Genomic DNA, 12,612 nt, shown 5'->3' with positions numbered 1-12,612 from the left:
GGGAAATTTTGCAAGATGAAGTGGTTAAAGTGATTAGAGATAGTAAAAGAGGCAAAGCACCCGGCCCGGATGGCCTCCCGGCTGAAGTATATAAAGTCTTAGTGGATTCAATTGCTCCCACACTGTGTCAATTGTTTAATCAAGTTTTTAGAGGGGAGGCAACTATACCTAGCTCTTGGAATGAGGCAACAATCTCCCTGATACTCAAACCAGGAAAATCACCTAGCAGCTTAGATGCATATAGACCTATATCACTTTTGAACTGTGATTATAAGTTTTTCTCAAAAATTCTAGCCAACAGACTGGGTAAGGTTATTCATAAACTGATTCACGAGGACCAAAAAGGTTTTGTTAAGGGGAGATACCTGAAAGAACTAACTTTTACTTTGATTGGAATAATAGATATGGCTTCCAGTCATGAGTATCCCTTGGCAGTGATTGCTTTAGACGCTGCCAAGGCTTTTGATCGAGTCAACTTTACTTATTTGAAAACAATCTTCCAATATCTTAACTTAGGAAAGAATTTCACTCAATCTCTCTTCCCTCTGTATTGCTCTCCGATATCACGCATTTTAGTCAATGGAATTCTCACTCACCCTATTAAAGTAATGCATGGTACTAGACAAGGGTGTCCTTTATCACCCTTCCTCTTCAATCTATACGCAGAGCCATTGGCTTGCAGAATCAGAGCCTCAGAAAAGATACCCCCTTTTATAGTAGGCGATTGGTCAAAAAAACTGGGTTTATATGCGGATGACAGTATTATTTATTCTTCTAACTTGCATCATTCTTTGGAAAATTTGGTGAAAATAACGAAGGAATTTGGAAATGTTTCAGGTTTTCAGATGAATCAGGATAAAACCGAGATAATGGCTTGGAATTTAAATACGGAAGGGGTAATTAGTAAATCAGAAATGAGGTATCTGGGGGTCAGGATAACTCAAAATATTGAATATCTTGCTAAAACTAACTTTTTCAAGACTAAGAAAGAAGTTGTGGCCATTTTAAAAGGATGGATGAATCTTCCCCTGTCATTATATGGTCGGACTAATCTTGTGAAGATGGTGATTGTGCCAAAAGACACGTTTTTGTTTGAGACTATCCCACTCGGTTTTAGAAAAGAATGGTTGGCTAAATTACAGAGCGAGATAGTATCATTTATTTGGGCATCAAAAGGTTCACGACTATCGTGGAAAAAGATAAGGAGGAGAATCAACAAAGGTGGTCTTGCTGCTCCAGATTTACAAATTTATGCATGGGCTTTTTGTTTAAAGAATTGTAGGATGCTGTTCGGTACCCTAACTAAATCAATGATCGGAAAAGTATTTGGTGTGTTGCTGAAAAGTTGCGGATATGATGATTTTGGTTTTTTATATAAGTTTGTAGATCCTAAATTTTTCAAAAAGGTGAGACTTAAGGTTTTACGGGACTTGGCGGAGGTATGGTACAAAATAAGAAGAATATTGAAATTGCCTTATTTTAGTTATATGGCCCCATTATGGAACTCTCCTGGAGCTCCACTCTGGACAGAAGATGTTTTGGCCTTTCAGTTGAAAAAAGAGGACGCTTTGCAGAGATGAAAAGATTTGTTTCAGGATGGTAAACTGCTGCCTTGGGGCCTTTGCCAACAACTGTGGGGTCAGGTCTTTTCGAGATATAAGTATTTACAGATTCAGAGTTGGGCAAATGATCCAGAAAATGTAATTGGGACGCAGAATGATTTTGAGTTGAAGCTGGGGATAGGAACTTTTAAGAATGAAGTGGCCACATGGTACTGGATGATACTGGAAAAGGAAGATGGACCATTTATGCTTCCGGAGGCTCTTTGGATGGAATGCTTGCCGAAGATCGTGACAGAGAACCAATGGCAAGTAACAATGTCTATGCTTTACAGTATTGTTAAACCTGCAAATTTAAGGAGAAATCTTTTTGTTTACTATCCATAGGGCATATTGGTCCCCTCATAGATTATCCAAATTCAAAATTGGCGGAGTTGTGGGGTGTCCGAAATGTAAGACCCCAAATGTGGATGATCTACACATGTTCGTCTTTTGTCCAAATATAAGACAATTCTGGCTGGACGTAAGTAACTGTCTATCTAAAACTCTGAATCTGCGGATGGAGGTAAGCCCCGAATTAATATTAACGGGGAGATAGGATTTAGAAAACAAAAGCATGAATGATAATGTAAGACTTACCTTTTACGCCATTTTGCTAGCTCGTAGACAGATATGTAAGTTATGGGTCTCACCATCTAGCCCTAATTTAATGGATTGGATTTTAGCCATGAGGTATATGGCTAAGCTTGATATTTCAGAACACACCAAGAGAAATCGAGGATTTTGGGTACCCTTCCTTTTATGTTTTGGTTGAATAATATTATTTGGCATGGTTTTCCGATGATTAAGCCTGCGCCTATCTCGCTGGTATTTATTATATGGGACTCCAGGTTGGAAACAGAGTAAGAGGAAGACACATTTGGTGAGTCAGATGGCTAAGAAAGTTTCGCTCGATGAATGGCCAGACTCAAAATAGGTGGAGATTACGCCTCGCTACTCTAACCAGTTTATGAGATATAAAGCCCAGTGGTGGACTAAGTTAGAAGATATGGGTGGCGAGACGGCAAATGAGGTAAGAGAAAAAATAAATAAATAAATACATTTTTTTTAAAATGAAATAATGAGAGTAATAAAAAAAAGCGGCACTGTGTTTAATAAAGCAGGACTCCAGAGGAGCTCTGTGCAAAACCATAGGGGATGAAGTAGGAGAGATATAACAACCTGAAAGTGCTCAGCAATAATGGGCAAGATTCATGCTAGCACCAAGTCTTTGGTGCCCATACCTGAGAGGGTGGACTGTGACATGAAATGGCTGAGTTTCTTTTAACACTGATATTCAAAATCCCACAGAGATAATCCAGAACAACAACTTGCCAAGGGGAGTATGGCCACAGTAGAATTCATATTTTCCCTTAAAAAGTACTCTAAACTGCAATATCACAGTGCTAGTACAGATTTAGGATAAATGGGAGGTGACAAAAAAGAAAAAACACAACACAGAAGAGGACCCTACCAACAGATTGCAGCTACCTTGTTGTTGATAATATATAACAAGCATTTGCAATGCAATAGATCTCGCATTTATGTGAGTATGAGCTATTGACATTGCAAATAGCAATGCCTTTTATTTTTGTTTTAAAAACAAAGATAAAAGGCATTGTCATTTACAATGCCATTAGTTTAAACTTGGGTAACTGTGAAACCTATTGCATTGCAAATGCTTGTTTTTTTTAGGGGGACATGGGTGAGGATAGGGAGAGGGTGCTCGATATGCGGTTCCAACATTGTATTGTCCACAGTTTACGGAGCTGGACTAGAGTACAATTGCCTGTAAGTGCGGAAGCAATCGAATGGGTAAGTTTGAGAAGTAAGTAGTATTTGCAGAACAAATGTTTTTTAGTATGTGGGAAATGTAGGTAAGGGGAAATAGCAATGAACAAAATTGCTGTAGATGTGTTTGTGTACACGGGCAATTTTTAACATTTTCTTATTTGACGGTAGAAGAAGAGTAAGCATACAGAGGAGACAGTTGTAAATTAGGTAGGCGAACTGCAGTGGGTATGGGGAGCATGTACAGCTGGTGAGAGCAGAGACAAAAACAACAATTGATGGACAGAATGCTGAACAATGTCGTACATTCACCCCAATACAGAGATATCAGCCTTAATCCATCGTTTCTTTGCTCACCATGCCATTCCAGTTTGGACCCAGGCATATGCAAATCAGTCTTGACCCTGTCCCAAATGGGAACAGTCCAACCTGACCTGCCAGGCAAGGTCCTTCCTGGACTAGAAATAAGCACCCTAGGCAGGTTTTGGGCTTTCAGCCCTCATCAGCCAGGATAGCTTGACTCCAATGGCATGGAAAGCACGGGACCCAGGTCTGGGCATACCCGTCCCACTCGGGGTGACAAACGCAAAACCAACAATTGATGGAAAGAATGCAGAACACAGAATGCAGAACACTGTTGTACATGCACCCCAGTACAGAGATATGGGCCCTAATCCATCGTTTTTTTGCTCACCATGCCATTCCAGTTTGGACCCAGCCATATGCAAATCAGTCTTGACCTTGCCCCCAATGGGAACAGTCCAGCCAGAACTGCCAGGCCAGGTCCTCCCTGGACTGGAAACAAGCATCCTAGGACCGGTTTTGGGCTTTCAGCTCTCAACAGCCAGGATAGCTTGACTCTAGTGGCACGGAGCGCATGGGACCCACGTCTGAGCATACCTGTCCCACTCGGGGTGACAAATGCAAAACAACAATTGATGGAGAGAATGCAGAACAATGTCATACATTCACCCCAGTACAGAGATCTGGGCCTTAATCCATGATTTGTTTACTCACCATGCCATTCCAGTGAGAGCAGAGAAGCAACAGTGGGTTTGGGGACAATTATAAATAGTAGCAGGCAGGGGAGGGGGAAAGGGATAAGGAGAAAGCACTGAGTCTTTGCAATATTATGCGAGTAGCACTAGCAGATAATGTAGAGTATAATAGTCCGGCTTGGAAAGGGAGACAGCAAGTGGGAGGCAAACGAGAATTTGCGTGGTAAGGCGGTACCAAAACAGCTTGTGTTATAATAAGAAAGGAATAAAAAGGACTGGGTGTGGGCTGTGGAAATTATGCATAGCAAAACTATGTTGAAGGGCAGGAGTTAAGGTGTAGTAGTGTGCGAGCAAATGGGGAATATGCTACTTTGTGGGCTAATGGGCCAATTGAAAAAAAAAACTTGTAGCACTGCGTCTGCGTAAACATGCTTGGTTGTTGATTGGCAGAGCGTGTGTTCTAAACATTAATGAATTGTTGTGGTGGAAGCTTTTAACTTGTAGAGCGTACCTATATTTTTGCATATAATAAAGGGAAGACGGGTCCGACGGCGAGAGAAAAGCAGTACAGAGCGTATTAGTAAATGGGGAGTGTGACAATGTGCGCAATGTGTGGCAATGTTCTGCGCAAGATGATGGCGGTAGCATAGTGTGGAGATGTAAAACTGTGTGCATGCTATATGTATTATGCAGTGGTTTTGAGGGAGCGGCTTGAGACCCTTATACCGTTTGCTTATAGTTACATTAAAACGGAACCAACATGGGTGCAGAATGGAGGGAAAAGGAGTGGGTAGGAGAGAAGGAGCAAACGGAGGTGGATTAAAGTGTGTGCCGGAAGCTGTTTTAAATCACTGCATGAGGAACAAACAGAAGTACACTGTGGGGTAATGTTTGATTTGCATTTGCAGCTTAAAAGCAGTAAAGTAAAGTAAAGTAAAGAAAGTGAAAGCGCGCCATTACGCGTTCTACTGAGACGCTGTAATAACACCAAACGCCCAGGGAACTTTGCAAAATGAAAGCACAGCAGCGCGCTGTGCTCGTACCACATACACGTGCATATGTCCTGTCCAGGCGCGTGCACATGCCCTGTTCGGGCAGGCACGCCGTACGAAGACAGCGAGGGAACGAAACATGCTTCCCTCCCAATAGAATGCACGCATTTGGCAGGCGTGCCAGAAAGAAGCATAGGTGGAGCTTCCACCCTCGCTTCGAAAGCTAAAGCGACAACAATAGATCTCGCCAGGAGCGACAGCGCATGCGCTGCGTCACTAGGCGAGGCCTAAAAATGGGACGTGTAGAAACAGAAGACAATTCAATAGTGGTGTATTAATGTTCCAAGAGTAGCGCTTACCTGCATTTCCAAGTATACCTTTGAACCTAGCCCCCAGAAATGCTGGGATACATTCAGGACCCAAATTTAAGAACCCTGCCAGCACCTGGATACCTTCATGGGTAACATTTAGTGCTCTACAAATCAATTGATTGATTAAAGAACAAGCTGGAAATGGAAGCCACATAATTACAGGAACAATAGGTATCTAAACAAAGTCCAAGCTCAAGAGTCGAGGGAGTCATAATAAGGGAGAAAGAAAAAAGTGTTTGGATGTAAGATAAGGTTCGAACTCGGTAGATGTGGAGGAGTCATAACAATAGAACGGATGTATGACGTTACAACGCATACTTTTACCACGCATACCATTACAACGCGGTATTTACAACGCATACCGTTACAACGCATAGTGCTTAGAGGTGCTGGATAGTGGTAAGTATAATTTTATATTCCAACTCCAGTCCCCGTGGACACTAGGGAAGGTGTTGGATATAAAATTATACTTATTCCCTATCCTAGAGCGCCCCCCAGCGCAATGCGTTGTAATGGTATGCGTGGTAATGCCTGCGTTGTAATGGTAGTGCGTGGTAAAAACTTTGTTGTAACAGTTGTATACCCAAAAGAACTTTTGCCAGATGTTGAGTCCTGGAATGGGATTTTATTACTAGTATCTCCTCCAATGGTAGCCGGAAGTACAGTGTGTAGCCCATGGCCTGAGGTCTGCTAGGAGTGCCTGAAAGCATATTACCAGATGGTTAGTGTGTGCACCCCTTAATGTCCCTGGCAGTATCCCCTCTTTAAACCCCTTATCCAAGCAGTGACATTGGAGAGCTTCTACTGGATGCAACACTGAATGACCAGAAGCAAATGGATGCCTGCACAAAGATAGCGAGTTTTGCTACATAATACACGTTATAAGCCATCAAGTCATGCAGTCGACCCCTATGGAGATAAGTATCCAAAATACTTTCAACCAAATATTACAGATACCCACTGTCTAGAACTGATGGAGGAAGTTAAGACTGTGATGCAACTAATGGTTTCATACGGGGCACATGCACCACCTTATTTACTCGCTACTGAGAACTGCATGTTGTACTCGCTGCCATTGACTAAACCTGCAATCAGAAAAGGCCCTGCAAAGAGAGGAACACATTTTGAATGTGACCCTGGAATTAACAGGAGATTTGTAGAAAAGCATACTAATTCTAAATATTATAAATTGGAGCCAGGACTCATCGATAGTCCGTTAATCTTTTGTAATCAGCTTTAGTCTTAGAGAGAGGGCTCACAGAGGCTATCTGAACTATAGCGAGGCGACAAATCAAAGGTTTTATTCAAGGGAATGCGGGGGGGACTTTACTGGATTGGTAATATTACAAGCTGAAGTTATAAGCATAAAACACTGAGAAACCTAAAGAACTGAGTAAAGTGTTATTGTAGGTAAGTTCTGCCACTGGATGGAATCTCCTGATATCACATCAATAAGTGACAAAGTTATTGTTCAATGATTTGACTTATTCTCTCAGTTTGACCATCTGTCTAAGTGCTGCAGAGTTATAGTTAACAGGGTCGAGATGATGGCGTTCATTTCAAACTCTACCATAGATTGTCTGTTACTGTCAATTACTAAAATGTTTGTGATGCCATGCAAACAAACTATTTCTTTCATTAATACTATGTATAGTTTTTGAGCAGGTGGTAATTATTGAGTGGGATGAAAAGAGCAGTCTGGCTAAAATACTCATTCACTACCAACAAGAATGAACTCTTGGAAATTAGGTAAATCTACAAAGCGTGTGCAGTTACTGGCCCATGGTTGTTGTGGTGTGAGGAAAGGTTATTAAAAACTGGTGTGGACTCCTGAATCTTGGCTTATGCATAGGTCCTATGGTTCTTGCTCTGTTACCAAGTATGGTAGTAGATTTTTGGCTACCAAAAACATCTAGATATTTACTAAATAGTTTTTCTGATTCCAGAATTTCCAATTGCTGAAGAATCAGATCACCACTGCATTATATTTTACTGTGATTTTGATCTGGCCTTAACAAGTCTGTGTTGTTGGAACTGCACATTGCCAATATATGTAAATGTAAATGTGTTTGTTTTTATATATCGCCTTCTACCCAGAGGATTCGTAGCGCTGTATTCATACCGCGGTGGAACCCTTCCTGGCTTTCCTGTGAGATGTCCACTCCTTGGCACCCCCAAGGTGAAGCCAGGCATCCAAGCGCTGCTGGGGCCGTTGTGGAGATTAAGCAAGCTATTGCCCAGAGTCACAGAGTGGGACCCATGATTAGAGTAGGCACAGAGGCGAAAATTATTGGGTCCGGGGAGATTGAGTTCAAGAGCCGCCGAGGCAGGAATTGAACCCTGGTCCCGGGCCAAACCTCTGCGTCAGGGTCTGCCGCTCTAACCATTGAGCCAGACTTCTCCACAATATATTCCGATGTGGGTTTCCTAAACATCATTCTTGTGGATTCACCCGGTTGTGTTGTTCTTGGCTTGTGTCAGAAAAATCAAATCCACTTGCTCTACTGAGCGAATGGCTCAAACAAAAGGGGCCCAAGGGTGGTTTGCCTTTTTATTTATGATATGACTAGGCATCTGCTTCCCTATGGTGATATCCAGGACCATAGGAAATGGCAGTTTAATCATGAGAAAAAAATGACCAAGGAGTATATGGAAATTTGATGTATTTTACAGACTTTACGAACTATGCATATTGTTACCTGTCCAGACCACTAACGCTTGATGTGCTACTTCAGCATAATGTCTCTCGTCGCCAAACACCTCACTGGTGGCAAAAAAGTTGCCAACGTTGATCGTACATTGCATTCTGCTGCATGTAATATCTTTAAAAAAGTAAGCCACTCCTTGGAGAACTTCCGTGGCACAACTTCCCTCAGATATAATATTCTCATCGTGAATGAAGAGGCGTCCACCTCAACGGTGAATGGTCTCCTACAGTCTGGATGCCTGAGCATAGGTGTTGTAGTAAATGCATTAGTCAAGGTTGAAAAAAAACCTGCTCTTGTTCAAGCCTTCATTGAAAGGGCGCCTCCTTCTTGGTCATGCTGGTCCAAGGCCATATTATGGTTGAACAGTTTATGATGAAAAGCCTATAGACATTAGCGAATTCAAGGAACCACTGGTGTCCTTGATGTTTGACAGGGTAGTCAATTCCATTGATAACAGATTAAAAAACAACGGAAACGCATGAGAACACAATGTGGTATCATTATCTTTCTATCCTCTTATGATGCTAGGATGCAACCATTTACAACATCAGATCCATGAGGGGGGAGGAAATGTAAGGATGAATCACTACCAAGAAGAGCGCTTCTTTGATTTTTCCCTCTATCCCTTATAGAAGGCTATTTCATTCATGAGAAGAGCTTGAAGGTAAAACATATCTTAAGAACAATAATTCGAAATGTTACATGTTTTGACTAAAATAATGTGTTTCTTTAACCCTATTGTTGGAGGTTCGGCTAAGCACTGCAGAAGCCACAGTACTGGGGCCCTGGAATCTGTCGGCATATTATGATGCAAGGTAAAATATTTATATAAACAAAGATTCAACATTTGGAAAATTCATTTCAAGCACAACTCTGTTTTCAAAAGCCTGATTGATGACGTTTTAAATGCATATCACACCAGTGTCATCCTTCCATGCCGAGGTCTTCTGGGTTCCATGTTTAATGACGTGGCTCACAGCTACTTGAAGATGGATTTTTAAGCAGTGTAAAGTATTCCAAAAATCAGCATAGCTTGTAACAGCGCACTGCACGTGAATGCTGATCGGTTTCACAAAGAAAAACATAAATTTACGCCCCAAAGACAAGCATCCGTATCGCTAGATGCATATAAATAATAAGGATCGATACTAGCTTAAAAAAAGAAAGGTGTTCATATGAACATGACTGATGGGTCTGCCTTAGAAGTCATATAAAATACGATCCTAAGACATTTTCTGCCAGTGATGGACAGGGATTCATCTTGCATGCTGCCACTATGCAAATGAACATGTAATTTAGTAGCTATTTTCATGATCACTTGCTCTGCTATGAAAAGAGAATAAATACTGTAATATACGCATTTTGCAAAGTAATAATATAAAATGCAATAAAGGCAGATAAAAATTATTGGACATGTACCCTACTTTGCATTATCGATATGCAAGCTTCTGTAACGTAGAATTCAGCTAAATCCGATGCCTGTCAGATGTTAACATGAAGGGGGTTAGCTAAAGTCAATTTAATTTCATGGCAATGAAAGGAGACACACAATATGTGTAGCATCTTTTTGTAAAACACATCTTCACCACAGGAGCAATAAGAACCATTTCTATACCACTGGGATGTCATCAAGGAATATAAGTTGGGTGTAAAATTCCAGGTCATATTCTTTGCATTTTCCAGATATATATACCCTCTTTATTATTGCTTGTGGTGTGGTTAGTTTTTTCGTTTCCAGTTATGAGTTATGTTTCTGCTACAGTATCATAAGTTTGGTCTATTTTTAGGTTTGGCAGGTGCTGTGCTTGTGAAATCTCTTGGATTTAATATACCCCTAAAAGGGGGCTCTTATCAGTTCCCAAGGCCGAATTACTATGTTCAGTCGCTTTTGTGTGGAACTTTTTTTATTTTTGCTAACGTCCTGTTGCTGCAAGCATTTATGATACGTCTACTAAAGCGATTCCCACGGAAAAAGCGGACAGCTTCTAACAGTATGTTGGAATGCTTGCTTTTTATTACTTGGTTGTGTAAAGCAGTACCTTTCTTTGCACTTTGTGGACATTATCAGATTGACTTTTTCAACTAATCTATTTGGTCATTATGATCAAATTCTAAATGTTGTAATTAACGTTGCACGTTAAAAATAAAGTTAATATACAAGAGCTATGCTATATTTTACTACTTAACAGGCGACACAACTGCAGTTACCTTGCAGACAACAGGGTCATGATTTGAATGGTGCAGCAGGTGAGGAAGCATCAGGCCCCGAAGATGTCAGAACTCCTCTAGGCAAATAATATTGCTATATTTTACAACTAAACAGGCAGTCACAATTGCAGTTATCTTCTAGTTAAGAGGGACTTGATTTAAATGGTGCAGCAGGTGCAGTGGCACTGGGTCAACAAGAAGAAGGGGGGACCGGGAGCTCGTTATGGTCCAGTGTCCGTGCTCCTCAAATGTTAGCTAGATCATAAGGGACACTGTTCCTGGTGTAGGGTGCGTTGTGTCACCCAACCTGAAAGAGGAGGAGAAGTCTATGCGAAAAATACCCTTTCAGGCATAGAGTGATGAATAAATTATGCAAAAAAAGAAGAGAACACTGAGAACTTTGCTGTAGAAATGGCAAAAGACTTTGTCCATTTCTATCTTGGCGTGGATAGCACTGTGCTAATCCTATGCTTAAAGCCTAGATAGAAAAGCAGACATTTGAGGTGAGCAGATATAGAGTGTTTCTGGGGTTGAGAGTGCTCTATACAGGAGTTGCTTTCCACCTAAACTTGAGAACTATCCAGAGTTCTCTGCTTCTTTTTTGCATAATGTATTCATCACTCTATGCCTGAAAAGGGTATTTTTTTTTACTTATACTGGGTGCTCCCTTGTGATTGGACAAAGCTTTACCTCTCTGAAGAGCTCTAATTAAAGCGAAACACTGTGTCAGGGGTTGCTTTTATTCATTTCAGGTTGGCTTGGTTGGTATTTTACCAATTCAAAGCTGTAATATTGTGCCTGGAGTGATAAATGGCTTTTGTTACTCTACAGCTCGGCAAGGAAAGTACTGTGCTAGTCCTATGCTTAAAGAATTTGCTGTAGAAATGGCAAAAGACTTTGTCCATTTCCATCTCGGCGTGGATAGCACTGTGCTAATCCTATGCTTAAAGACTTTGATAGAAAAGCAGACATTTGAGGTGAGCAGATATAGAGTGTCGCTGGTGTTGTGAGTGCTCTATACAGGAGCTGCTTTCCACCTATACTTGAGAACTACTCAGAGTTCTCTGTTTCTATAAATTTTTGCATATATATATATATGCAAAAATATATAGCTATAGATATATATAGATATATATTTATTACATATACACACACACTCTCACACACTCCCACTGTCTCTTTTTTACCTTATGTATTTACTTACCATTTTGTTGTAAAGGTGTGTGCAGTAAAGGCATATGCGTGGTAAAGAAAAATGCATGGTAAAGGCAATGCGTGGTAAAGGCTGTTTCTCTTTTTCCAGATCCAGTTCAACCGCACACAAGGGAAATAGAAGCACACCTGTGGACCAGAGGTACTGCCTGCAAGCTCTACTGTCGCTAGGTAACAATGCTGCATATAGTCTCTGCTCTCCAATAGTCACATAAACACTCTGTCCCAACCGATTAGCTTCATTAGTTGATTATTGGGCCAATGCAGAGATGGTGGGGTTCAGCAGTCCAGCTAAGTTAAGTGGGCATTACAGACTGGACACCAGCATGTTCCATAACAGCTCGGAGGTGGTGGTGCTGCCACATGAATCAGTATGCTGGTGATGCTCTGCAGGTCGGGCAGTGGGGACTTCTGCAAAAATAGCAAGCAGGCTCAGATTTGCTCCATCTCTGGCACCAGGACAACATTGGCTTTGTTTGGCCATAGTATCTTGCTGGCTGAGCCTACAGATTTCTGAAAGGGAAGAGTGACACATTCCCCTGCCATGCCCAACTGGTGACACTAATATGTTCTCAACAGCATCTTGAATACGAATTCCATTCCTTACCCAATTACCACAGCAACAAATTTAGACCTGCTCAAAAGGCGTGTGGGTTGATCCAAATGTGACTAACTTTTCAATAAAGCAGTGGCTGAATGGAGTTGGACCAACCTCACTCTGTTTATTGTTTACA

At 41.3% G+C, this 12,612-nt stretch overlaps 1 protein-coding gene across 1 annotated transcript in view; it reads right to left on the bottom strand.

The window, feature by feature from the left end:
* BEND4 (BEN domain containing 4) overlaps positions 1-12,612 on the bottom strand; it is a 305,504-nt gene that overhangs the window by 260,513 nt on the left and 32,379 nt on the right. The window lies entirely within an intron of this gene.

Source organism: Lissotriton vulgaris, chromosome 3_1 (assembly GCF_964263255.1).
Source record: "Lissotriton vulgaris chromosome 3_1, aLisVul1.2, whole genome shotgun sequence".
Lineage (NCBI taxonomy): Eukaryota > Metazoa > Chordata > Amphibia > Caudata > Salamandridae > Lissotriton > Lissotriton vulgaris.
The sequence above is the reverse complement of the archived record's forward strand: the minus strand, read 5'-3'. Positions and strand labels throughout refer to the sequence as shown.